A 27,304-nucleotide genomic window follows, 5' to 3' on the forward strand; every position below is an offset into this window, starting at 1 on the left:
GACCCCTTGATTTTTTCCACATTTTGTTACGTTACATCCTTATTCTAAAATTGATTAAATGATTTTGTTTCCTCATCAATCTACACACAATACATAATGACAGTAAAAACTGAGTTTTAGAAATATCACATTTACATAAGTATTCAGACCCTTTACTCAGTACTTTATTGAAGCACCTTTATGTAGCGATTACAGCCTCGAGTCTTCTTGGGTATGACGCTACAAGCTTGGCACTCCTGTACTTGAGGAGTTTATCCTATTCTTCTCTGCAGATCCTCTTAAGCTCTGTCAGGTTGGATGGGGAGCGTTGCTCCACAGGGGGGATCAACTCCATATTAATGCCCATGATTTTGGAATGAGATGTTCGTCAAGCAAGTGTACACATACTAATATATATATATTAGTACTAATAGTACATACTAAAACTATATATTAGTATGTGGATACTTGCTCTGTGCAAGCCAGTCAATCTCTTTCACACCGATCTCGACAAACCATTTCTGTATGGACCTCGCTTTGTGCAAGGGGGCATTATCAAGCTGAAACAGAATAGGGCCTTCCCCAAACTGTTGCCTCAAAGTTGGAAGAACAGAATCATCCTAGAATGTCATTGTACAGTCGTGGACAAAAGTTTTGAGAATGACACAAATATTATTTTCCACAAAGTTTGCTGCTTCAGTGTCTTTAGATATTTTTGTCAGATGTTACTATGGAATACTGACATATAATTACAAGCATTTCATAAATGTCAAAGGCTTTTATTGACAATTACATGAAGTTGATGCAAAGAGTCAATATTTGCAGTGTTGACCCTTCTTTTTCCAGACCTCTGCAATCCGCCCTGGCATGCTGTCAATTAACTTCTGGGCCACATCCTGACTGATGGCAGCCCATTCTTGCATAATCAATGCTTGGAGTTTGTCAGAATTTGTGGGTTTTTGTTTGTCCACCCACCTCTTGAGGATTGACCACAAGTTCTCAATGGGATTATGGTCTGGGGAGTTTCCTGGCCATGGACCCAAAATATCGATGTTTTGTTCCCCGGGCCACTTAGTTATCACTTTTGCCTTATGGCAAGGTTCTCCATCATGCTGGAAAAGGCAATGTTCGTCACCGAACTGTTCCTGGATGGTTGGGAGAAGTTGCTCTCGGAGGATGTGTTGGTACCATTCTTTATTCATGGCTGTGTTCTTAGGTAAAATTGTGAATGAGCCCACTCCCTTGGCTGAGAAGCAACCTCACACATGAATGGTCTCAGGATGCTTTACTGTTGGCATGACACAGGACTGATGGTAGCGCTCACCTTGTCTTCTCCGGACAAGCTTTTTTCCGGATGCCCCAAACAATCGGAAAGGGGGTTCATCAGAGAAAATGACTTTACCCCAGTCCTCAGCAGTCCAATCCCTGTACCTTTTGCAGAATATCAGTCTGTCCCTGATGTTTTTCCTGGAGAGAAGTGGCTTCTTTGCTGCCCTTCTTGACACCAGGCCATCCTCCAAAAGTCTTTGCCTCACTGTGCATGCAGATGCACTCACATCTGCCTGCTGCCATTCCTGAGCAAGCTCTGTACTGGTGGTGCCCTGATCCCGCAGCTGAATCAACTTTAGGAGAAGGTCCTGGCGCTTGCTGGACTTTCTTGGGCGCCCTGAAGCCTTCTTCACAACAATTGAACCACTCTCCTTGAAGTTCTTGATGATCCGATAAATGGTTGATTTAGGTGCAATCTTACTGGCAGCAATAGCCTTGCCTGTGAAGCCCTTTTTGTGCAAAGCAATGATGACGGCACATGTTTCCTTGCAGGTAACCATGTTTGACAGAGGAAGAACAATGATTCCAAGCACCACCCTCCTTTTGAAGCTTCCAGTCTGTTATTCGAACTCAATCAGCATGACAGAGTGATCTCCTGCCTTGTCCTCGTCAACACTCACACCTGTGTTAACGAGAGAATCACTGACATGATGTCAACTGGTCCTTTTGTGGCAGGGCTGAAATGCAGTGGAAATGTTTTTGGGGGATTCAGTTCATTTGCATGGCAAAGAGGGACTTTGCAATTAATTGCAATTCATCTGATCACTCTTCATAACATTCTGGAGTATATGCAAATTGCCATCATACAAACTGAGGCAGCAGACTTTGTGAAAATTAATATTTGTGTCATTCTCAAAACTTTTGGCCACGACTGTATGCTGTAGCATTAAGATTTCCCTTCAGTGGAACTAAGGAGCCAAACTATGAAAAACTGCCCCAGACCATTATTCCTCCTCTAACAAACTTTACAGTTGACACTATGCATTCTGGCAGGTAACGTTCTTCCGGCATCCGCCAAACCCAGATTCCTCTGTCGGACTGCCAGATGGTGAAGCGTGATTCATCACTCCAGAGAACGAGTTTCCACTGCCCCAGAGTCCAATGACGGCGAGCTTTACACCGTTTCAGCCAACACTTGGCATTGCACATGGTGATCTTAGGCTTGTATGTGGCTGCTCAGCCATGGAAACCCAAATCCGTTGAGTGTTGCAACTGAGGACAGACGATCTTCAGCACTCGGCGGTCCCATTCTGTGAGCTTGTGTGGCATATCACTTCGCGGCTGAGCCATTGTTGCTCCTAGACGTTTCCACTTCACAATAACAGCACTTACAGTTGACCAGGGCAGCTCGAACAGGGCATACATTTGACGAACTGACTTGTTAGAAAGGTGGCATCCTATGATGGTGCCACGTTGAAAGTCACTTAGTATTAATATGTATTCATTTTTTATTTTACAGGGGGAGCTGCACGACCCTCAGCACCTCTACTTCCCACAGCTATGCCAGTAGCTATTTGCAACACAATTAAAGTCATTCTAACCACTTTAAGTCATAGGCCTATTGTGGTTGGAGATATGCACAGCTTCATTCACCTTGTTTCGGTGGTAGCCCAGACCATGGCCAACTTTCAGACAAGCATTCGGTTTATGAAACATAGTCAGCACTTAGTGTACATGGTACGCTAATTATTATACATTTTGCAGTAAGTAAAAGTAATATATTACTCACTTTACCAACGTTTCTACCAGTTGTTACAATGTGTCCAGCGGGGGTTTAATTTCTCCCTGTTTGTTATTCTGAGAATATAAATGTATGAGCTCTTCATTATTTCTGCTTTGATGTATACACAATTTGTTCTATGCTGATTCATCTAGGAATGTCATGCCATGGTTATGAGTGTAATAGGTCTACTGTGATGTCTTTCGTGTCCCTATTTCAAAATTGTATTTTCTTTTTCTTATATTACCTTTTTAACTTTGCATTGTTGTAAAAGGACCCAGCATTTCACTGTTAGTCTACACCTGTTGTCTCCGAAGCATGTGACAAATACAATTTGATTTCATTTGATTTTAGAGAGATACATGTTACATCACCTCTCTTGAGAAGTGAGTCGGTATGACCGAATCCAGTTACAAGGGTTGCCAACTGGCAGCCTATTTATGACTGTCTGTTTCAGACCTTAGGCTTAGAGTTAGGAGGTAGACAGCACATTTTTTACAAATATTTTCTGGATCCATTTGTGTATATTCAAATTGACTGCTAAACACAGATCATCTGGCTTTAAATAAAACACCTGACTTCACCTGAAAGACTTGTCCAGCGCATACATACCACCTCTCTTGGCCGTGAGACACCATATTAGCTACCTTACCACAGCTCCCAATGTTTCTATGCAGTTATAAAGCTAATACTAAAATGGTATCTGCTTACAGTTGTATTAACCAATAGCAGCGTAATGTTATGTGCTACCATAAGCTACAGCTGTATTTCCCTACAGCCTAATTAAACAGTGGCTCAACCATTGCAACATAGGCCGTAGTACAGTAGGCTGTTAAGGTTGGTAGGGGTAATAATGAAGGGAAGCTAACCTGTAATTGGAAGCAAAACTGTTTTGCATTGTAACTATTTCACTTTATTCATCCGGAAAGTTTTTATTTTCATTTGATGTACATTTATTTTGAAGATGAGTTTTCTCTCCATCTCCCTTGAGTGTTCTCGGTTCCCAGGGAGGGCTTTACTTCCATCCGCCTGTTTTGATTGGACGAAGATTTCTAAACCTAGTGTAACCATTCTCGCTGTTCTCTTGCACTGTTTGGGTCTGGAAACTTGCGACAGATGCGAAACTGCTTCCATCTGGTATCGCAAGGAAGTGGAAAAGGGGGGTGAATCTACTTAGGCGCCCTCGGCAAGACATCCTGCTTGCATTGCTACTAAGATCTGCGAGCTTCATTTCGTTTCACTAGAAAGCTGGAGAGGACGTGCGTTCCTAAGCGGCTGCACCGGATTGATCGTTGGGGATGCTACGGTTTTATTCCTTTTCTCTTGATACTATACTCGCCCTAGGCGTCTAGTTCCACTGTCTTCTCAAATGGTCCACGGTATTTCTCTTATCCAGCGGAACTCACTGGAGGAGAGGCGCTTGGACCAGGAGTGATAACGCAAGGACGGGTCGAGTTGGATGTTCATAGCCATAAAGAAGTGGTCATAGTCTGGAGCTGCTAATGGGACAAGCAGTGGACTGACAACATTGAGTCTGGTTTCACTCCAAGCAAGGTAAGGGATTTAGCCCATAGTTTTCGCGCTATCCATGTATTTTAGTACAGTTGTGTTGTGCAATTTCTGGAGTCATTTCAACTGGAAATTGTGATAGTCCTGCGATTGGACCGAAATTGCTTTTCCAAATTATAAAACCTACCCCTCAGATGCGACATTTTTATACATTTAATACGTAATCTGAGTGGACTGTGTCCATTGTATGTCCGGCACTTTAAATGCAGTAAATTAGGGTTATAGGCGACTTATTTTGGGGGGTATTTTGATTTTCATCAGGACTGTAAACATAGCCTATATCGAATTATCTCATGTCGTTCACTTTTTCAAATATCCTCCGTTTCTAATCGGAAACCTGTCGGTCCAATGACACATTGACTATTCACGGCTAGTTTGACACCGGTACATATTTGCGCCCCACAAATCCATTTTCAGGTTTTTGTGACGAATAGCGTACACGGTAACTTTCTCTGAAAGTGTAGGGTGTACGGGGATACATTTCCTATCAAGAGTTTGTAGTTAAATAGCTAATTAACCCGAATTGGATGGATAGCCAAATATAATTTATATTCTATTCATTGTAATGCGGGACGATATTCCACTTTCTCTCCTGCCTCCATTCATAATACGGTTTTTGTTTTTCGTAATTTATTAAGTTATATTTTAAAGTCAGTTGAATTTCTTAAATTGGGTATTTTTTGTATTTATTGCCATTTGATAGCAGTCGTTTGAATCTTTAGTTCAGCCTACTTCTGAGTCACAGTTTTACAGTGATAACAGGTTGGTGTATCATTTACAACTGAATACAAACTGAATGGGGCAAAAACTATTTTCCCCTTGTTGCGTCTCTAACCAAGGCGATATAGCCTAGTGCACATTTTTGTTGCATTGATCGTGGACATCTTATTAGGCTAAACTACTCAGCAATTCATGTGAAATGTGAATTTCAGAATTCACAGACATTCTAAAATATTTTCAATATGTTTTATTCATAGGGAGAAGGTAGCCTAAAGAAAACAGCGTTTGTAGCTGGTCCATTGCATCGACTGAATGTATTCACAGAACCCTCAGTATTCATGTCCACAGCTCAAGATCGCTGCTTTCAAGATGAAAATAATCTCCCCTCCACCCGCTACCCCTCTATACCCCCACCGCTCTGTTGCTCAGCGAAATGTCTGCTCTGCTTCCCTTCATGTGCTCCTGTAGGAACCATACTAATTTGACGTTCTCCTTATTGAACATGCTTTTACTGATATTATTGATCTGTGTTACGCCCTAACAAGGCATTGAAAAGAAAGAACGCACATCATAGGGTTTATAATTTCATTCATTGTATTTAATGGTGATTTTACCCCTCAAACAAATTCCCAATGCTTAATTTGATGAAACAATAATGAATTAATTCAAAATTAAAGTGTAATATTATGCTTGATGGTGAAATCTTTTGAGCAGCACAACCAGAAGTGAACGAGTCACATCAGAGGAGGCTTAGCTCCAATTACAACTCAGAGGCAATGGTGTGTGACATGACTGCTGAAAATAGTAATGATATACATAGAACCAAAGAATCGCATAGATTGCTTCATCGCTTATTCTATAGCCTATTTCAAATTCACTAAAACGTTTTAAAATCAGTTTTGAACAACAACAACAACAACAACAAAAAAACATTTCAGAATCATAGTTAGCCTACCTGTTAACTGTACAATTCTCTGAATGATCGGTTTAGTTCTTGACTGACCAGACTTAAATAGTTGAATGACAAAACTGAATAGACCTCTATAACTACAGGTACAGGCAACAGTCTTGAAACCTCCAGAAGAAGAAAATAAATGTTTTCAAGGAATCAATAGAGGGTGCTGTTGTTCTGTGGACAGCTGGCCCGGTTTGCTTACAGTACCTCGGCACTAGTCTCTGAGGGCCACTCAAAAAGATGGAGCGCCATTGCCGGTGTTGCCCATGGTCCCAGGGGACGGTGAATTCAATCTAACAGAGGCTCTGGCTAATGCTGTGGCACTTTGTCAGGATTAACATCTTTCTAGTCAGTGGCTTCTGTTACCTTCGGTGTCACGTTACCACCTTGGAGTTCTGGGGAGGGGAGAAAAATGAGGCACCGGTTTCCTGCTCTGCTCCACGCCGTGCTATTCCAATTCCACATTACTGTGGGTCGATAGAGGAAGAGACTCCATCATTTTCAACATATAAAGGCATTTGTTATTTTGACTGCCAACTGGAGCTTTTCAATGAGTTATTTTTCTACTTCGGAAAAAAAAAAGGAAAGACTCAAAAGCTTGCCCTTTTTAAAATGTAGACTCCATGCACAGCCATCACCTAAATAGAAATAAACAGCTCTCAGTTTGCCAACCTTGAGCTGAAAAAATATTTGAATATTGCCATATATTTTGGCAGTAAAGCACAACGTCTTGTTTGGCCATGTGTCTTTTAGTATGGATTCTAATCACAAGGTAGTCTACAAATTACGTGACATGACAATATGACAATTTTTAAACACACAGTACCTGGATAATTATTAGTGGATGTCACCTAGACCTTGTACCTCCTGGGGGTGCATGGCAGCCTAATTAAGACATCAAGTTATCTGAATATGTGACACTTCTTCTTAACCCTGCTTCCCCGTTACTGTTCAATAGTATGCTAATATGGGACGTCTGTGTCGCTCCATCAGCAGCTAGTAGGGTGACAGAATGGATTGAATCATTATCCTCATGTCGTGGGACCTAGATTAGGGTACCCCACCATTTCACAATCCAAGACAGTAGATATCCGGTGTCTACTAGGCTTCTTTTCATTCCCTGTGCGTGTTATGTTGTTTACATGTCATTCAGGTCATGTGACAGACATTAAGGTCAGGCGACGTGGCTCTTAGGCAGTCATGATATGCCCACGCCATCTATCGCACAAGCAACGGGACATGAAAGCAAGGTATTACAGCATTGCTGGTTGAACATTAGCCGTGGCCTTTTTTTAGATGGATATTTACGGTGACTTTGAGGACGAATTAAGATGGTAATAGTCAAGTAATAGAATAACCACCAAGTCTCATTTAATGAAGCATTCTGGACAAAAATAATCTTGAATAGTGTTTATATCTATTTTCGTTAACTAATTACAGCATTGATAGTGGGTGGACAAATTAGAGATTGAATTAATAGTTACAGAATTATGCAGTACTAATATTGCTTGACACTGATGAAAGTAGGACCGTGGCTAAGTTTATTCAAAGCTGCCCTTGTCGTTGCACTCCGCATATTGCTGGGTAAATCACTATGTGGGCACACAGGACACTGTCACTTACCCTCAAGAGCATCATTGATAATGATTTCATGTTCAAGCGATATTAACATGACATATTTCTACTTATGTACATACTTGTTGTGTTGCTGAATAAGACAATCATAACACATGTAGGAATGTCCAAGTAAATTACATGCCTTTTCTTCAGTCTGAAAACGACACCTTTATACAAGAGAAACAGGAGCACTTGGGCTGGTAGACTTGACCCTGAGTGTGTAAAGATACTTACTACAAGACCAGAACACCATGTTCCTTCCATGCCATCTTTAGTGTACAACATTGTAATCTGAAAGGACTCTTCGTAAGGCCATATTAAGTATTTTGTTTCTATCTTCACCCTTAAGTGCAAGGCTATGTGTGAGTCAATGTCTATTTCAAGGGTGTCAACATGGAGGCCATATAGCCACCTTCTCCTTGGGGTGCCTTTTCATTTACATTTTACATTTTACATTTTAGTCATTTAGCAGACGCTCTTATCCAGAGCGACTTACAGTAGAGTGCATACATTTTTACATACTGAGACAAGGATATCCCTACCGGCCAAACCCTCCCTAACCCGGATGACGCTATGCCAATTGTGCGTCGCCCCACGGATCTCCCGGTTGCGGCCGGCTGCGACAGAGCCTGGGCGCGAACCCAGCCCAGCCTGGGCGCGAACCCAGAGACTCTGGTGGCGCAGCTAGCACTGCGATGCAGTGCCCTAGACCACTGCGCCACCCGGGAGATTCATGACAGTAACTTGTGTAGAAATATGTTTTGCTTTCTAACATTGTATTTTAATGCAATGCTTCTGATTAACATACTGGAGGAGGTCTAATTAAGCAATAAGGCCCGAGGAGGTGGGGTATATGGCCAATATACCACGGCTAAGCGCTGTTCTTATGCACGACGCAACGCAGAGTGCCTGGACACAGCCCTTAGCCGTGGTATATTGGCCATATATCACAAACCCCCGAGGAGCCTTATTGCTATTATAAACTGGTTACCAAATCAAATCACATTTTATTGGTCACATACACATGGTTAGCAGATGTTAATGCGAGTGTAGCGAAATGCTTGTGCTTCTAGTTCCGACTACGCAGTAAAATCTAACAAGTAATCTAACACATTCACAACAACTACCTTATATACACAAGTAAAGGGATGAATAAGAATATGTACAAATAAACATATGGATGAGCGATGGCGTGCGGCATAGGCAAGATGCCGTAGATGGTGTAGAATACCGTATATACATATGAGATGAGTAATGTAGGGTATGTAAACATGATCACATAAACAAGTGATACCTCTATGTAAACATTATTAAAGTGGCGTTATTTAAAGTGACTAGTGATACCTTTATTAAGTCCGTAATTAGATAATTTACCGCTCTAAAGTAATTAGAGCAGTAAAACTAAACTTTTTGTCATACCAGCCAATCAGAATTCAGGGCTCAAACCACCCAGTTTATAATACTCTCTAGAGCTTGTGTATAGAAGGGTAGCTTTGAAAGTGCACGGGTCATACCTTATTGCTGGTAATCAACTCTCAAGCTGTGTGTATGATATGAGCATCAGCATCTATGTGAGTGTGGATATGTGGACACATGCTCAAACTGTGTCCATATGCGTGTCAAAAGCACACGCTTAACATACTGAAGGCCAACATGCCAAAAGCTGCATGTAAGCTTAACTGATTATGGGGTTGGTTTAGGTAAGGCCTCATTTACACTACCAGTTTTGCAGTCTGAATTATCCACTCATTAAAACAGGCCTCTCAGGAACATTCTAATGCCTTTATTAACCTTCCTGTTTCTTGGAGGGGACATGTTGGCTGAACTGGATTTAATGTCTGGCAGCAGCATGCATAGTCTTTCTCTGATGTACCATTCACACTTTGATCAAATGGCATATTATATTGCTTTTCTTTAAGCTTGATGCTTGTCATGATGTTCTAACAAATGTCCCCTCATAACTTCTGTGTCTATACATTTTTGGATCACATGCACTTGGGAAAAGGAGGTAAAAGTCACACAAAATTCTACAATTCCATAATTTTTTGAGAATGGCAAGTTCGGTACTGTACATTTGCTCTGAGTATGTTTTGTGAACTGGAAAGCTTTTTGTCATGAGAGGTTTTGGCTGAATTTCACCCTGACTTTCGAAAACCTAATAACAGATTTCCAATTACATTTGCATTCTTGTCATTTGGAAGACTATTTTATCCAGAGCGACTTACAGTTAGTGCATTCATCTTAATAGACATAGTGGAGACAGTATCTATCTTTAACATCCTATCGGTTGGCAGGCTAAGGCTACTAACATATAACTCTATTGCAATCAGCATTTGCTGCACAACATATCTGCATTCTTTCAACATTCTTTGAAGCTTCATCTATCTTCCCTCTTTCATGTAAGGACACAATTAATGTGAATTCAGGGCAGGCTCTTTGTTGCATAAGAATGAGCCTGCTCATGGAGAAACTGTAATGGGATATACTGTGCATTTGGAAAGTATTCAGACCCCTTGACTTTTTCCAAGATTTGTTACGTTACAGCCTTATTCTAAAATGGATTCAATTGTTGTTTCCCTCATGAATCTACACACAATACCCCATAAGGACAAAGCAAAAACTGGTTTTAAGAAATGTTTGAATTATTATAAAAAAAAAAAAAAAATGAAATATCACATTTACATAAGTATTCAGACCCTTAACTCAGCACTTTGTTGAAGCACCTTTGGCAGTGATTACAGCCTCGAGTCTTGGGTATGACGCTACAAGGTTGGCACACCTGTATTTGGGGAGTTTCTCCCATTCTTCTCTGCAGATCCTTTCAAACTCTGTCAGGTTGGATGGGTAGCGTCGCTGCATAGCAGTCAACATCCACACTGAGCTAAAGGGTAGAGCAGCTGCTTTCAAGGAGCGGGACTCTAACCCGGAAGCTTATAAGAAATCCCACTATGCCCTCCGACGAACCATCAAACAGTCAAAGCGTCAATACAGGACTAAGATCGAATCGTACTACACCGGCTCGGATGCTCGTCGGATGTGGCAGGGCTTGCAAACTATTACAGACTACAAAGGGTAGTACAGTCGAGAGCTGCCTAGTGACACAAGCCTACCAGACGAGCAAAATTACTTCTATGCTCGCTTCGAGGCAAGTAACACTGAAACATGCATGAGAGCATCAGCTGTTCCAGAAGACTGTGTGTTCACGCTCTCCGCAGCCGATGTGAGTAAGACCTATAAACAGTAGAGGTCGACCGATTAATCGGAATGGACGATTAATTAGGGCCGATTTCAAGTTTTCATAACAATTGGAAATCGATATTTTTGGACACCGATTTGGCCAGTTATTATTATAATTTTTTTTCACCTTTATTTAATTTTTATTTAACTAGGCAAGTCAGTTAAGAAGACATTCTTATTTTCAATGACGGCGTAGGAACGGTGGGTTAACTGCCTCGTTCAGGGGCAGAACGACAGATTTTTACCTTGTCAGCTCGGGGGATTCAATCTTGCAACCTTACAGTTAACTAGTCCAACGCTCTAACCACCTGATTACATTGCACTCCACGAGGAGCCTGCCTGTTACGCGAATGCAGTAGAAGCCAAGGTAAGTGGCTAGCTAGCATTAAACTTATCTTATAAAAAACAATCAATCAATCAATCATAATCACTAGTTAACTACACATGGTTGATGATATTACTAGTTTATCTAGCGTGTCCTGCGTTGCATATAATCGATGCGGTGCGTATTGTTGCTCCAATGTGTACCTAACCATAAACATCAATGCCTTTCATAAAATGTAATACACAGAAGTATATATTTTTAAACCTGCATATTTAGCTAAAAGAAATCCAGGTTAGCAGGCAATATTAACAAGGTGAAATTGTGTCACTTCTCTTGCATTCATTGCACGCAGAGTCAGTGTATATGCAACAGTTGGGGCCGCCTAATTTGCCAGAATTTTACGTAATTATGACATAACATTGAAGGTTGTGCAATGTAACAGGAATATTTAGACTTATGGATGCCACCCGTTAGATAAAATACGGAACGGTTCCGTATTTCACTGAAAGAATAAACATCTTGTTTTCGAGATGATAGTTTCCGGATTCGACCATATTAATGACCTAAGTCTCGTATTTCTGTGTGTTATTATGTTATAACTAAGTCTATGTTTATATAGAGCAGTCTGACTGAGCGGTGGTAAGCAGCAGCAGGCTCGTAAGCATTCATTCAAACAGCACTTTCCTGCGTTTTGCCAGAAGCTCTTCGCTGTGCTTCAAGCCTATCAACTCCCGAGATTAGGCTGGTGTAACCGATGTGAAATGGCTAGCTAGTTAGCGGGGTGCGCGCTAATAGCGTTTCAAACGTCGCTCGCTCTGAGAGGAGTAGTTATTCCCCTTGCTCTGCATGGGTAATTCTGCTTCGAGGGTGGCTGTTGTCGTTGTGTTCCTGGTTCGAGCCCAGGTAGGAGCGAGGAGAGGAATGGAAGCTATACTGTTACACTGGCAATACTAAAGTGCCTATAAGAACATTCAATAGTCAAAGGTTAATGAAATACAAATGGTATAGAGAGAAATAGTCCTATAATTCCTATAATAACTACAACCTAAAACTTCTTACCTGGGAATATTGAAGACTCATGTTAAAGGAACCACCAGCTTTCATATGTTCTCATGTTCTGAGCAAGGAACTTAAACGTTAGCTTTCTTACATGGCACATATTGCACTTTTACTTTCTTCTCCAACACTTTGTTTTTGCATTATTTAAACCAAATTGAACATTTCATTATTTATTTGAGGCTAAATTGATTTCATTGATGTATTATATTAAGTTAAAATAAGTGTTCATTCACTATTGTTGTAATTGTCATTATTACAAATAAATAAAAAAATTGTCCGATTAATCGGTATCGGCCTTTTTTGGTCCTCCAATAATCGGTATCGGTATCGGCGTTGAAAAATCATAATCGGTCGATCTCTACTAAACAGGTCAACATTCACAAGGCTGCAGGGCCAGATGGATTACCAGGACGTGTACTGTGAGCGTGCGCTGACCAACTGGCAAGTTGTCACGCCCTGACCATAGTTTGCTTTGTATGTTTATATGTTTTGTTTGGTCAGGGTGTGATCTGAGTGGGCATTCTATGTTGTATGTCTAGTTTGTCTGTTTCTGTGTTTGGCCTGATATGGTTCTCAATCAGAGGCAGGTGTTAGTCGTTGTCTCTGATTGGGAACCATATTTAGGTAGCCTGTTTTGTCATTGTGTGTTGTGGGTGATTGTCTAAGTGTAGTGTTTTGTGTCAGCACTATTATTCATTAGCTTCACGTTCGTCGTTTATTGTTTTGTATAGTTTCGTTAAGTGTTCTCTGTGTTTATTAAATTCAAGATGAACACTTACCACGCTGCATATTGGTCCTCTGATCCTTCAAACTTCTCCTGCTCATATGAGGAGGACGACGAGCGTGACAGAATCACCCACCACAACCGGACCAAGCAGCGTGGTATCGGGCAGCAGCGAGTTCTGGACTCCTGGACATGGGAGGAGATTTTGAATGGTAAAGGACCCTGGGCACAGGCTGGGGAATATCGCCGCCCCAAGGCAGAGCTGGAGGCAGCGAAAGCTGAGCAGCGGCGATATGAGGAGGCAGCACAGCAGCGCGACAGGTACGAGAGGCAGCCCCCAATTTTTTTGGGGGGGGGGCACACGGGGCGTGTGGCAGAGTCAGGTTGGAGACCTGAGCTCACTCCTCGTGCTTATTATAAGCAGCGCGTTACTGGTCAGGCACCGTGTTATGCGGTTAAGTGCACGGTGTTGCCAGTACGTGCCCATAGCCCGGTGCGCTATAGGGCAGCCCCTCGAAAGTGTCATGCGAGTGTGGGCATCCAGCCAGGGCGTATAGTGCCTGCTCAGTGTGTCTGGTCTCCGGTACGCCGTTTCGGTCCAGGGTATCCTGCGCCGGCTCTGCGTGCTGTGTCTCCGGGGCGCTGGGAGGGTGCAGTGCGTCCTATGCCTGCGCTCCGCTCGTGCCGGGCGAATGTGGGAGTGGAGCCCAAGGGAGAGGTGCGCGTAGTAGGCACTAGATCTCCAGTGCTCACCCACAGCCCGGTTCAACCTGTGCCTGCACTTTGGAGGGTCCGGGCTAGAGTAGTTATCCAGCCTGGGGGAGTGGTGCCAAGGCTGCGCACCAGAGCTCCAGTGCTCCCCCACAGCCCGGTCCTTCCGGTGCCTCCTCCAAACACCAGGCCTCCTGTAGGTCTCCCCAGTCTGGTGGGTCCTGTGGCAGCCCCACGCACCAGGCTGACTCTCCGTCTCCTCCCTACAGGTGCGCCTGTCTGTCCAGCGCCGCCAGAGTCTCCCGTCTGTCCAGCGCCGCCTGAGCCGTCCGTCTGTCCAGCGGCGTCAGAGCCGCCCGTCTGTCCAGCGCCGTCTGAGCCGCCCGTCTGTCCAGCGCCGTCTGAGCCTCCCGTCTGTCCAGCGCCGTCTGAGCCGCCCGTCTGTCCAGCGCCGTCTGAGCCGCCCGTCTGTCCAGCGCCGTCTGAGCCGCCCATCTGTCCTGAGTCGCTAGAGCCGCCCGTCTATCCTGAGCCGCTAGAGCCGCCCGTCTGTACTGAGCCGCTAGAGCCGTCCGTCAGTCAGGAGCCGCTAGAGCCATCTGTCAGTCAGGAGCCGCCAGAGCCATCTGTCAGTCAGGAGCCGCCAGATGGCTCCTGTCAGGCTCAAAAAGCCTCAAATTTGCCATGGATGGCCACCAATTTTTCAACCCTTGTATTGGTCAGCCTGTTGCGTGCTTTGGTATGTGTGTTCCCAAACAAGGACCAGTTGCACTCTGAGGCGGCTGATGTTGGTGGGATTTGGAGGATGATGGAGGCAACAGGGGAAAGAGCCTCAGATCCACAGTCCCTTCCACCAGGTGGCTGATGAGATATGTTGGCATGACTGCCATATCCCATCTCCATCCCAAAGCCTTTTCTTGGAAGTGTACTTCGCCAGACTGCCAAGAACCTTGGCCTCATCCAGGCCAAGGTGGCGAGACACGGTAGTGATGACACCATAGGCCTTGTTGATCTCTGCACCAGACAGGATGCGTGTATGTGCTTCAGGCAGAAGTCTTCACACTTTTTGATGTATTTCAGAACTGCGGTTTCCTCTGCTTGGTGCAACAGTGAAGTGGGCAGGGCAGTACGGATTTCTTCTCTTACATCTGCAAGCAGAGTCTGAACATCAGACAGGATGGCATTGTCTCCCTCAATCCGAGCAATGGCTACTGCTATAGGTTTCAGTCGTTTCAGGCTGCTTACCACTCTCTCCCAAAATACATCATCCAGGAGGATCCTGTTGATGGGGCTGTCCATATTGGCAGACTGTGATATGGCCATTTCTTGGAGAGACTTCCTCCCCTCCAGAAGACTGTCAAACATGATAAAACACCACCCCAATGGGTGTTGCTGGGCAGCTTCAATGGGTTGCTCTTATTCTTCTCACTTTGCTTGGTGAGGTAGGTTGCTGCTATAACTTGATGACGCTTCACATATGTAACCATTTCCTTGGCTCTCTTGTAGAGTGTATCCATTGATTTCAGTGCCATGATGTCCTTGAGGAGCAGATTCAATGCATGAGCAGCACAGCCAATGGGTATGATGTGAGAGTAGGACTCCTCCACTTTAGACCAAGCAGCCTTCATGTTCACAGCATTGTCTGTCACCAGTGCAAATATCTTCAGTGGTCCAAGGTCATTGATGACTGCCTTCAGATCATCCGCAATATAGAAACCGGTGTGTCTGTTGCCCATTGTGTCTGTGCTCTTGTAGAATATTGGTTGAGGGGTGGAGATGTAGTTAAGTGTTCCTTGCCCACGAACATTCGACGACCCATCAGAGATGATTGCAATACAGTCTGCTTTCTCTATGATTTGCTTGACCTTTACTTGAACTCTGCATCCAGCAAATAAGTAGATGAAGCACATCTGGTTGGAGGGGTGTATGTTGGGTGAAGAACATTCAGAAATCTTTTCCAATACACATTGCCTGTGAGCATCAGAGGTAAACCAGTTGCATACACTGCTCAAGCAAGACATTCATCAGCATTTCTCAGACTACATTCCTCCATTGAGTCAAAAAAACGTCTGATTCCAGGAGGAACATGAGCTGTTGCTATCGATTAGGTGTCTGATTCATGATTTTCACCTATAATAGAAAAAGAGGGACTTTTGTCAGATGTTGCTTGTTGTGAGCACTGAGGAACTTTATGCACTTGGCCAGATGATTCTGCATCTTTTTTTGCATTCTTCACATATGATTTGGCACAGTATTTGCAAATGTATACAGTTTTTCCTTCTACATTAGCTGCAGTGAAATGTCTCCACAGATCATTTAGTGCCTGTGGCATTTTCCAGTAAAGATGAGAAAAAAATGAGTAAAAAAAACAACAATAAATACATTTCCATGTACAGATAAATAGTTAAGCGGTTAGATTAAACAACTCCTTTGTAAGATAAATGTTTTAAAATGAAACATGAATGGAAACAGGTGAATTAACACTCCTCAGTTAGCAGGCTCAAGCAAGCTAAAACCCAAATGGTAGCAAAAACGAATTAGCAGAAATTGTTATCAAGTTAGAAATTATTTAAATGCACTTTGCTGTAGGCTACTATTTACTAGTTAACAAAAAATAATGTACATTATGTCCTATAAAATATATTCAGCCCACCCAGTATTGTAATCAAAACTTACCAGAATGCATGTAGTCCTTGGCTCAGACAGTGTAGTAGTGTGGGCTCAGTAGCATCTCATTAGTGTGCACAAGATCTTGAGAATCAGCTGGAAGAGTGCACTGCACATGTGATGGAAGAATGCACTGTGCATGCAGAGGGTTGCAATTCCATTGAATTGGGGATAGTTTAACCAAAATATGCCACAAGACCAGAATTGCCTTATGTGTATCCCACAAAAAAGGTTCACTGTTATAAGCTAACTTTTTTGATGAATGTAAGTAAAATTCCCCAAATTCCCGGTCTTAACTTTGCAACTCCACTGTCATGTGCCTTTTACTGAGGAGTGGCTTCCATCTGGCCACTCTACCGTATAGGCCTGATTGGTGTAGTGCTGCAGAGATGGTTGTATTTCTGAAAGGTTCTCCCATCTCTGGAATGTTCTCCCATCTCTGGAACTCTGGAGCTCTATCAGAGTGACCATCCACCAAATACTCAGTTTGGGAGGGTGGCCAGCTCTAGGAAGAGTCTTGGTGGTTCCAAACTTCTTACATTTAAGAATGATGGAGGCCACTGTGTTCTTGAGACCTTCAATACTGCAGAAATGTTTTGGTACCCTTCCCCAGATCTGTGCCTCGACACAATCTTGTCTCGGAGCTCTATGGACAATTCCTTCGACCTCATGGCTTGGTTTTTGCTCTTACATGCACTGTCAACTGTGGGACCTTATATAGACAGTTGTGTGCCTTTCCAAATCAAGTCCAATCAATTGAATTTACAGTAGGTGGACTCCAATCAAGTTGTAGAAACATCTCAAGAATGATCAATGGAAACAGGATGCACCTGAGTTCAATTTTGAGTCTCATAGCAAAGGGGCTGAATACTTCTGTATATAAGGTATTTCTTTTTTTTCTTTTTTTTCATGTGCAAAAACATCTAAAAGCCTTTTTCATTATGGGGTATTGTGTGCAGATCGATGAGGATTATTTTTATTTAATCAATTTTAGAATAGGCTGTAACGTAACAAAATGTGGAAAAAGGGAAGGAGTCTGAATACTTTCCGAATGCACTGTATGTACATATCTGTACCACAGCTGAAGTCACTACCACTATTTTTTGTCTTCCAAGAAAAAGACAATAGGCATTGACAATATTCTCTGATATATTATGCTTGCATCCCACCACTAGTCCATGAATAAAAACATCTAAGGTATGAATGTATGCAATACGTCCTGTATTTTCAGTTCAAACTTGATTCCCAAATCTATTTTCTCATGGCATAATGGAAAGAAACTGCTTTGATAAGAGCCATGGCCAAGCTGACCTTTAAAAATAAAACACAGTCCATACGGGATTTAGCTTCAATACACTGTATGGTAATATGGCTGAGTTCTCTCCCAGGCCTTAGGATACCTTCTTACTTACTTTCCTGAGAGCAGAGGTGACTAGCATAGCTTTTCCATTTCAAAGATTATAAAAGTGTATATGCTGTTTGTTGGGTATAGTTGGTTTGTTTTTCACTGACAACTGACAGTCACTGCATGGCGCTTTTCTGCACAGTTGCTCCAATTCATTAGCAGACGTGTCATGCATAATTGTGATAGGACTTTGCACTTGACATCTAATGCCATTGTACTGTAGTTTAAATAAGCAAGGGCGCTGAGGGGAGCGAGGGAAGGGCCAAATAAATGATCTAGCTGAACAATGGTGCTTTTGACATTTTTAATAAGATACTATTACACAGAGGATTCCATTCATTCAGCACAGCTATGTAGTATGTCATTATGGTGTTGGTTTACTATGGAAATGCTGACAGCTAAAAATATACAGAAAACACTGTTGCATTGACCTAAGACCGAAGTATAAATGCAGACCCCTGGTTGAAAACAATAATCTTAAGGATCGCGGAGGTGCACCTTGTAATCAACCTCAACATTTACTTTCCTTTTTAGCCTTGTAAGGGGTGGAGGAGGAATTGATTAGCAATGACAGGCTCCATTACACCCACTCTACATCTGCAATAACCCTAATTGTTGGTGGCCCCTACACCAACCCAGTCAACAACAGGAAGCACCTAAACAAAAAGAGCACAAAGGGGAAAGTGTTTCTGTTTAAAGGAACCACTAAGATGGAACACACAGTCACTAACTGTGCAGCCCATCCTCCCCCGTACTCTAATGCTAAGATAACATATTTTTGATTTATAAATCACCCGTAGTCTGCAATCAGAGTGCTAAGTGCACCGGGTTCATTCATTATTTGCTGGCATATGGTGACACATTTGCATAATCAGCTAATGCTTACTCTAGCTTTCTTTCTTTTATCCTTTGCTGTGCCTATTGGCAGTGTGAGATTCAGGGCAATTTAACTTTGCAGAGATGTGCACTCATCGTTATATGATCTAATTATAAGTCTTGGAGGATTATGAAAGAATGAATGAAACCGAACTGAGAATCACAACCTGCTTGTTGTTCAAATTTTTGTTGATGTGTAGCTATTTGAAAGTTGTGTCTGTAGATATGAAAAGAGACCATGTTAATCACGGATGCATATTCCATCTTTGAATGTGTATCAGTTGCTTCAGCAGCCTGTGAAATTAGCTGAATTTAGCAAAGTAACAGAGAATGGCAGGTGGAAATAACAGTGTTTCACAGTGTCTGGTTCTTTTGCATTCGTTTGTATGTCATTTTGAATGAGATGCTGGCTTATATTTGGAAAGTCCTCCCATACTGTCTGAAGACACTTTGAAAAGGGTCTTATTTTCACCAACTTTTTGGGCTACTCCGTGGGAGGTACTGTAGCTAGGATTGATAATGTGTTTCTCTGGGGAAAGCAGGGTTTTGATAGTAACATTGGAAACGCAATACAACGTATGAAATTGGATTGGAAAGCTTGATAGATCGAGACTGTAAGAGGCAACACATATTTCAATAGGCCTTTTCATTTTCACTGTCCTTATTTTCTTCATTGTGTCTGTTTATTAGGTACACCCATTGTACCGGGCTGGACCACCCTTTGCCTCCAGAATTGGCATTCCACAAGGTGTCGGAAACGTTCTGCAGGGATGTTGGTCCATGCTGACGTGATGGTATCACGCAGTTGCTGCAGATTTGATGGCGGTACATTCATGCTGCAAACAGCCCGTTCCATCTCATCCCAAAGATAACTCTATTGGGTCGAGGTCTGGGTCCTGCGCAGGCCACTCAAGTAAACCAAACTCACTGTCATGTTCCAGGCAATGTTTATCCACTCCTCAATAGCCCAGTGTTGGTGATCGCGTGCCCACTGGAGCCTCTTCTTCTTGTTTTAAAGCTGAGAGGAGTGGAACGTGGTGTGGTCGTCAGCTGCAATAGTCCATCCGGGACAAGGACCGACGAGTTGTGCGTTTCGAGATGCCCTTCTGCACACCACTGTTGTACTGTGCTGTTATTGGTCTGTTTGTAGCCCGCTTGCACGATTCTTGCCATTCTACTACGACCTCCCTCATCAACGAGCTGTTTTCGCCCACTGGACTGCCGCTGCCTGGATGTTTTTAGTTTGTCGCACCATTCTCCGTAAATCCTAGACACTGTCTTGCATGAAAAACCCAGGAGGGCGGTTGTTTCTGAGATACTGGATCCTTGCACGCCTGGCACCGACGATCATACCACTCTCAAAGTCACTTCGGTCACTCGTTTTGCCCATTCCAATTTTCAAATCGAAGAGTAACTGAATGCCTCGATGCCTGTCTGCCTGCTTTATACTGTATAGCAAGCCGCGGCCACGTGACTCACTGTCTGTAGGAGAGATCCATTTTCGTGAACGGGGTGGTGTACCTAATAAAGTCTCCGGTGAGTGTATATTGTGGAGGTGCTGCTTGTAATTAAGTGAAGGCCAAAAGCTGTGTCCGGCTTCTTCTCCCCTCAGAGTAGGGACTGTAAATGTCACACTGTCTGTAATAAAGGATTGTGAAACTTCTCCCTATTTATCTCAGGCTGCCTGGCCTTTCTTAGTGTTGTCCACCTGCTACCTCACTACCTATACCTCTCTGCAAACTTCAGTCAGAATTCTAGAGATTTCTTTATAACTGTTAGTTTAAAACTTTTCTTCTGAGAAAAATGTAAAGTCTTGCGATTATATTGTAGGTAATTGAAAGCAGTTTGGCAATCTTTCCATGGCCTTTGTTTCTTGGGATGAGTTTTACAGCAGGGCAGCCATTATTACTACATGGGTTAAGTGGCTGACATTGTGGGTGGCCCAGGGGTAGGTGTCCATTAAAGGGATACTTTGGGATTTTGGCCGTCTACTTCCCCAGAGTCAAATAAACTCCTGGATACCATTTTTATTTCTATGCTTCCAGTATGAAGAAAGTTAAAGATACTGTAGTTTTGCGAGCCAATGCTAACTAGGATTAGCACAATGACTGGAAGTACATGGTATCTACTAGCATGCTTGGAGTTACCACAGACTTCAGGTCATTGCACTAGTTAGCAACTTCCTTCAAACTGCACGCAGAAACATAAAAATGGTTCATCTTACTCTAGGGGAGTACAGAACCAGTCAAAAGTTTGGACACACCTACCCATTCAAGGGTTTTTCTGAATTTGTTACTATTTTCTACATTGTAGAATAATAGTGAAGACACCAAAACTAGGAAATAACACATATGGAATCATGTAGTAACCAAAAAAGAGTTAAACAAATCAGAATATATTTTATATTCTTCAAAGTAGCCACCATTTGTCCTGATGACAGCTTTGGACACGCTTGGCATTCTCTCATCCAGCTTCACCTGGAATGCTTTTCCAACAGTCTTGAAGGAGTTCCCACACATGCTGAGCACTTGTTGTTTGTTTTTCATTCCCTCTTCATCTCAGGACTCCCCCTCCTCTCAGAGCTCAGCAGCAGCCCTATCAGCCTCTTCTGTCTGAGCTGAGGCTCCTTCACTTGGTATTATCCCTCATCAGTCTGTTAGCACCCCGCCAGTCAGCCAGGCTCTCCTCTCAGCACCTTTCACCAAAAAATTTAATAAAAAAATACTGGATTTAATGTGTCTGTGTGATGTAGGCCTGTCTTCCTTGGAGAATCCAAGATCACTTTGACCAGGCGTCATCTTATCAGTCACAGCTGGAGAACAGTAGACAAAACAGAGCCCTAAGGCCTCCATGCTATAACTGGGATATGTGTGGTCTTAAAAGCTTTGGAAATGTATACTAATACTTTCAATTCTGCCTTCAGACAATTCCATGGAGCGTGACTAATCAGGGTTTGCTCCCAGTTGTCTCAGTCCTTTGGTCACCCTCTGCCTCAGAAGGGGTCACAATGTCAGCAGAAGGTTACACAAAGGGATCAGCTCTACAAGTTGAAATAAAAGGCTCTATGCAGAGGCCAATTAGGAATTGTCTGGAGAATGTAATATAGTGTTACTGATATTTAAAAAAACTATGAAGTAAACCTTGGACTGGCTGCATATGTTCCAAGAGTGAGCATGTATTTCAGAGGAAAGGGAGTTGGTGAGACAAAGGTTTTTGAATTCATCGGAAAGTTTCCACACATGTAAGGGGAAGTGCAGTCAGCACATACTGTAGCAGCTGTTAGGGCATTATACGCCTTAGCATACTGGGGTGAAACAAGGAGACCAGATGCACTCATTGTCTGTTGACTCATTGAAAACCTTTATGTGGTCTTTGGCATTCACAACTTTGTTCCAGCGATCTTCTAAGCTTCAGAATTATCCATGGAACGAAATCTGTCTCATATGAATTATGAAACAAAAATATCCCCTGCGGATGATCATCAGTAGTTTGTTTACTTCTTGTGGAAGAAGAATGCAGGCTATGTACTCTGGTATAATGTGGTCTTCGCTTCCATCCTGGATGCATTAAAATTGTATAGGTATACAAAATATTTTCTCCCGTTTCTCTTTTTTGTTGTTGTTTTTTTGTCATTATAATAGGAAATGGAGTATCATTGATTACATTTGTTTATTTAATTTTGCACATCTAACGTTCTAATTTCCTCCAGGGGAAATTGTACGGGAATGAAGAGGGAAGGGGGAAGAAGCTGTACGCATGTGAATCCCATTGCGATGCAACATCTGGTGGCTCACTCAAATGTTTTTTCTGCTTTTGACGTGCAGATTCTAACCACACAAACCAGTCAAACACAGTGACACACAAAGGCTAGAGGAAAAAACCTTGCCACCACATGTTTTCATACTGATGCTGTGGCACTTTTTGATCAGCATATTTTTCTGCACTCAGTCGTGTGGTCTTGAAGACGGTTTTATTTCTTTTTTTAACCATTAGACCAGCGAATCTGTGAATAATTGATTTAGTTCTGCTTCTAGTAGCTTTCCTAATGGGGAATTATTTGGTCACAAAGGCATACATTTGTAAGTGAGGCTGATAAACCTTTGGTGCGGAAAAGGAGTGTTTTGTCTGACACAGGAATTCTCTTGTCCACTGTTTTGGTTGTCAAGTGTTCAGGGAAGGCAGGATGTGTACCAGGGCCACAATGGCCCTTTCATACAGGCATCTCAGATGCTGGGATATTCAGTCCTGCCTCTTTTCACAGTGCCCTAATCTCTTTATCAGCTCGCAACAATGAAGGATTGAGGCCCTCCTTCTCTTCTCCTGAGCCAGACCCCTTGATTCAGCACACTGGAAAGGGGACTGGTCAATACTGACTACTCTCTTCCCCTGGACAGCAGCACACTCAGCACTGTCTGAAAGAGTTTGAAGTATGTTGTCACTTTCCATTTGACTCCATGGGTAATATGGCAGACAATGCTAAAACTGAAAGAGGGAAAAAAGAGAGACAAGAAAGAAATAAAAAGTTTTCCTCTTGCATCTATTATGTATTGTTCGCTTGGGTTGTTTCAAACTGTCAGGGTAGCTTTGCATCAGTGCACCCATTCACTACTCTGGAATTGGCACCTATTAGACCCCACCAGTTCCTCCACTGTGTCTGCAGGGAAGCCATTTTGATTTCTGTCCCAGGGCTGTTTGTCAGCCTCCAATGAGATGGCTTTTCTGTGACTGGAGGCCCCTCTGGGTCATTTCTCTTTCTGTGTGTTTGGAAAGTGCATTAAAGTATTTTAGGCCCCGCTGATTGGTATGAGGCCAAGTTTCAGCTAATTTCCTACCTCTGTTAACTCCCTCATATCTACGGATATCTTTATAACTGTTAGTTTAAAACTTTTCTTCTGAGAATAATGTAAAGTCTTGCGATTATATTGTAGGTAATTGAAAGCAGTTTGGCAATCTTTCCATGGCCTTTGTTTCTTGGGATGAGTTTTACAGCAGGGCAGAAATTATTACTACATGGGTTAAGTGGCTGACATTGTAGGTGGCCCAGGGGTAGGTGTCCATTAAAGGGATACTTTGGGATTTTGGCCGTCTACTTCCCCAGAGTCAGATGAACTCATGGATACCATTTTTATGTCTCTGCATCCAGTATGAAGGAAGTTAGAGGTAGTTTTGCAAGCCAATGCTAACTAGCATTAGCACAATGACTGGAAGTCTATGGTATCTACTAGCATGCTTGGAGTTACCATAGACTTCCAGTCATTGCACTAACACTAGTTAGCAACTTCCTTCAAACTGCACGCAGAAACATAAAACATGGTATCCACGAGTTCGTCTTACAATGTACAATAATAGTGAAGACATCAAAACTAGGAAATAACATTTGGCCTGCAATTTCAGAGGCTGTTAATGAACTTATCCTCTGCAGCAGAGGTAACTCTGGTTCTGAGAGCCAGATCCATCATAGCGCTGGATGGTTTTTGGTTTTTGCGGCTGCACTTACAAAGTTCTTGAAATGTTCCGTGACTGACCTTCATGTCTTAAAGTAATGATGGACTGTCATTTCCCTTTGCTTATTTGAACTGTTCTTGACATAATATAGACTTGGTCTTTTACCAAATAGGGCTATCTTCTGTATACCACCCCTACCTTGTCACAACACAACTGATTGGCTCAAACGCATAAAGAAGGAAAGAAATTCCACAAATTAACTTGTTAGTGTGCCAAGCTGTCATCAAGGCAAAAGGTGGCTACTGTGAAGAATCTCAAATATAACATTTATATTGATTTGTTTAATACTTTTTTGGTTAATACATGATTCCATATGTGTTATCTCATATTTCATATCTTTACTGTTATTCTACAATGTAGAAAATAGAAGAAATAAAAAATAACCCTGGAATGAGAAGGTGTGTCCAAACTTTTGACTGGTACTGTAGATAAAGGGCTTCATTGCCAAAATCCTGAAATATCCCTTCAAGGAAATATATTTTTTCCCATTCTAATTGAGGCAGTTGAGTATGAGCAGCACAACCAGTGGAGGACCAGGTATGTCATGACCTGCTCAATGGAAACGACTGTGGGCTAAAAGATGCTTGTCACTCCCGCAAGGACATGGGGGCTGTAATCTCCAGCAGGGCTGTCATTAACATGACACTCAGATGGGTGTAGTAAACGAGGGCCTGATCGTAATGGAGGACAGGAGTGGGAGATGGGAAGGCATGTCTCTTGATGTGCCTTCTACCAGAACACCAGGCCCCATACCATATTAAACCCTGTCACCCCCAACACTCCCACCAATACACACAAGGGAGCAAACAAGCCCCAGTTTCTATTTTCTATCATGTAAAACGGTAGTATTTTCATGTGCAACCCAAAATGCTCATTCCCGTTAGTACTTAGCCCTCCTTTCCCAACAATCAAACCTTTCTCCTTTTATTTACTTTACACTGGGAGGAAACCTACTTTTCTTTTGAAGACCAGATGCATTATTGCAGGCCTGACAGCTGCTTCCATTTGAACTACTCTCCTTAGTTACAGCAGAGCTCTGGTTTATTCAATGGCTTCCTAAGTGATGACTGTGCAATACACTGTAAACTTAAGACTTCATCTTAGGCAATGTGTAACCTTTATTTAACCAGGCAAGTCCGTTAAGAACAAATTCTTATTTACAATGAGAGCCTACCCCGGCCAAACTCGGACTACGCTGGGCCAATTGTGCGCCGCCCTATGGGACTCCCAATCACGGCCGGATGTGCTACAGCCTGAATTCGAACTAGGGACTGTAGTGTTGCCTCGTGCACTGAAATGCAGTGCCTTAGACCACTGCGCCACTCAGGAGCCCAAAGAGTGGCTCCTTTGAAGAATCTAAAATCTAAAATATATTTTGATTTGATTAATACTTTTTTGATTACTACATGATTCCATGTGTTGTTTCGTAGTTTTGATGTCTTCACTATTATTCTACAACGTAGAAAATAGTAAAGCTAAGGAAAAACCCTTGAATGAGTAGGTGTGTCCAAACTTTTGACTGCTACTTATGTTACAGCGCTTAGATTTCATGGATGAATATTGTATGTTGAAGTGGAACCTAATGATCTGTTTCTGTCTTCTGTCCTTTTTAAATAGGATTGATTGGCTATATGGACCATGGTATAGGTCGAATGTGATACTCTGCCTATAACCAGCCTGAGTAGGCCTATAACTCCATTCCTATTCTATTCAGAGTTTAGAGAATTTTATCGAATTGGAAATGAGTTGCAGCTGTGGCGTACTGCATGCTTTTTACTAAAACAGTACGTGCTAAAAAAGTATGCGACAATGAGTACATAGAATACAATTTAAGTATGTAGCACACTAGTATGGATATTCAGACACAGCCAGTGTCTTCTGTTGTTTTGAGAGAGGTGCAGCAGCCTTGGTCTCAGCACATCCACCTGAATAAAGCATTTAAGAAACAATTTGCCAATGCGGCTTTGAAAGAGGGGGCGCTTGCATGCCTAACAGTTGGATTTGTGTTTGGCGGAAACGCTGACGTTTCTTGTACCCTCGTCCTTGGTGCCTTTATCTGCTCCCATCTCCTGCTCAGGGCTTGGCAGGTTGCCATAGAAATAGCTAAAGGGCAGAGTCAGACACAATTCGATAAAAAATGTAAAGGCTCACCTGTTAGGCCCATAAATATGCCAGGTGTATAGTAGCTCATACTGATGGCTATATATTTTTAAATCCATGAAAAATGTGGGTGTAAATGATCAGGGGTTATGCTGAGGTGGGCATACAGATTTACTTCCTTTTCCCGTTCACAAGCCACTAAACAGTACAGCACTTGGACTACCACTGGCACTTAATATGAGCAATTACATGCCTGACTAGAATTTGAGATCTCAGTTTTGGGGATTTAGTTGAGTCTCCTGGGTGTTTGTATGGGTTGATAAGTGGACCTCTGATACTGTGTGTGGCTACATTAGGGACTGAAGCTGGAGCTGCACTTGGCAGTAAAGACAGGCAGATGTGGCCATTTATCACCAGCCTTCGCTCTGCAAGCAAAGCAGCACCTGGGGGCCTGTGCAGGAGGGTGAAAGACTGAGGTAAAGGAAGAAAGAGAGACGGGAGGAAGAGGGAGAGACAGAGAGATCGAGGGTCAGACAGGAATGTGCATGTCTGCCGAAGCCATTAGAAAGTGAAGCTGCTCGGCCTCGACTGAGATTTCTGAATGGATTTGCACAGATATGACATTGATACTAAACTGACCTCATTTTTTTCTCCTGCACCTTTCAATCCTGTCTGGCAGGCTATTCACAGGTGTTTTTCAAAAGAGCCATTGTAAAAATGCATATACTTCATCTTACTCTAACTTAGCTGATACACGAGCATACATGCATCCAGTGAGACTTGCTGGGTTCAGTTGGTATCTGGGT

At 42.7% G+C, this 27,304-nt stretch overlaps 1 protein-coding gene across 1 annotated transcript in view; it reads left to right on the forward strand.

Moving 5' to 3' along the window:
- The first annotated feature begins 4,114 nt into the window (after positions 1–4,114).
- The window catches only part of LOC139562834 (cadherin-11-like), an 88,816-nt gene continuing 65,626 nt past the window's right edge, over positions 4,115–27,304 (forward strand). The window contains exon 1 of the mRNA XM_071380956.1: positions 4,115–4,582. The gene's annotated coding sequence lies outside the window, so the exon portion shown is untranslated. The remainder of the gene's footprint in view (positions 4,583–27,304) is intronic.

The sequence above is a fragment of the Salvelinus alpinus genome, chromosome 33 (assembly GCF_045679555.1).
Source record: "Salvelinus alpinus chromosome 33, SLU_Salpinus.1, whole genome shotgun sequence".
NCBI classification, from domain to species: domain Eukaryota; kingdom Metazoa; phylum Chordata; class Actinopteri; order Salmoniformes; family Salmonidae; genus Salvelinus; species Salvelinus alpinus.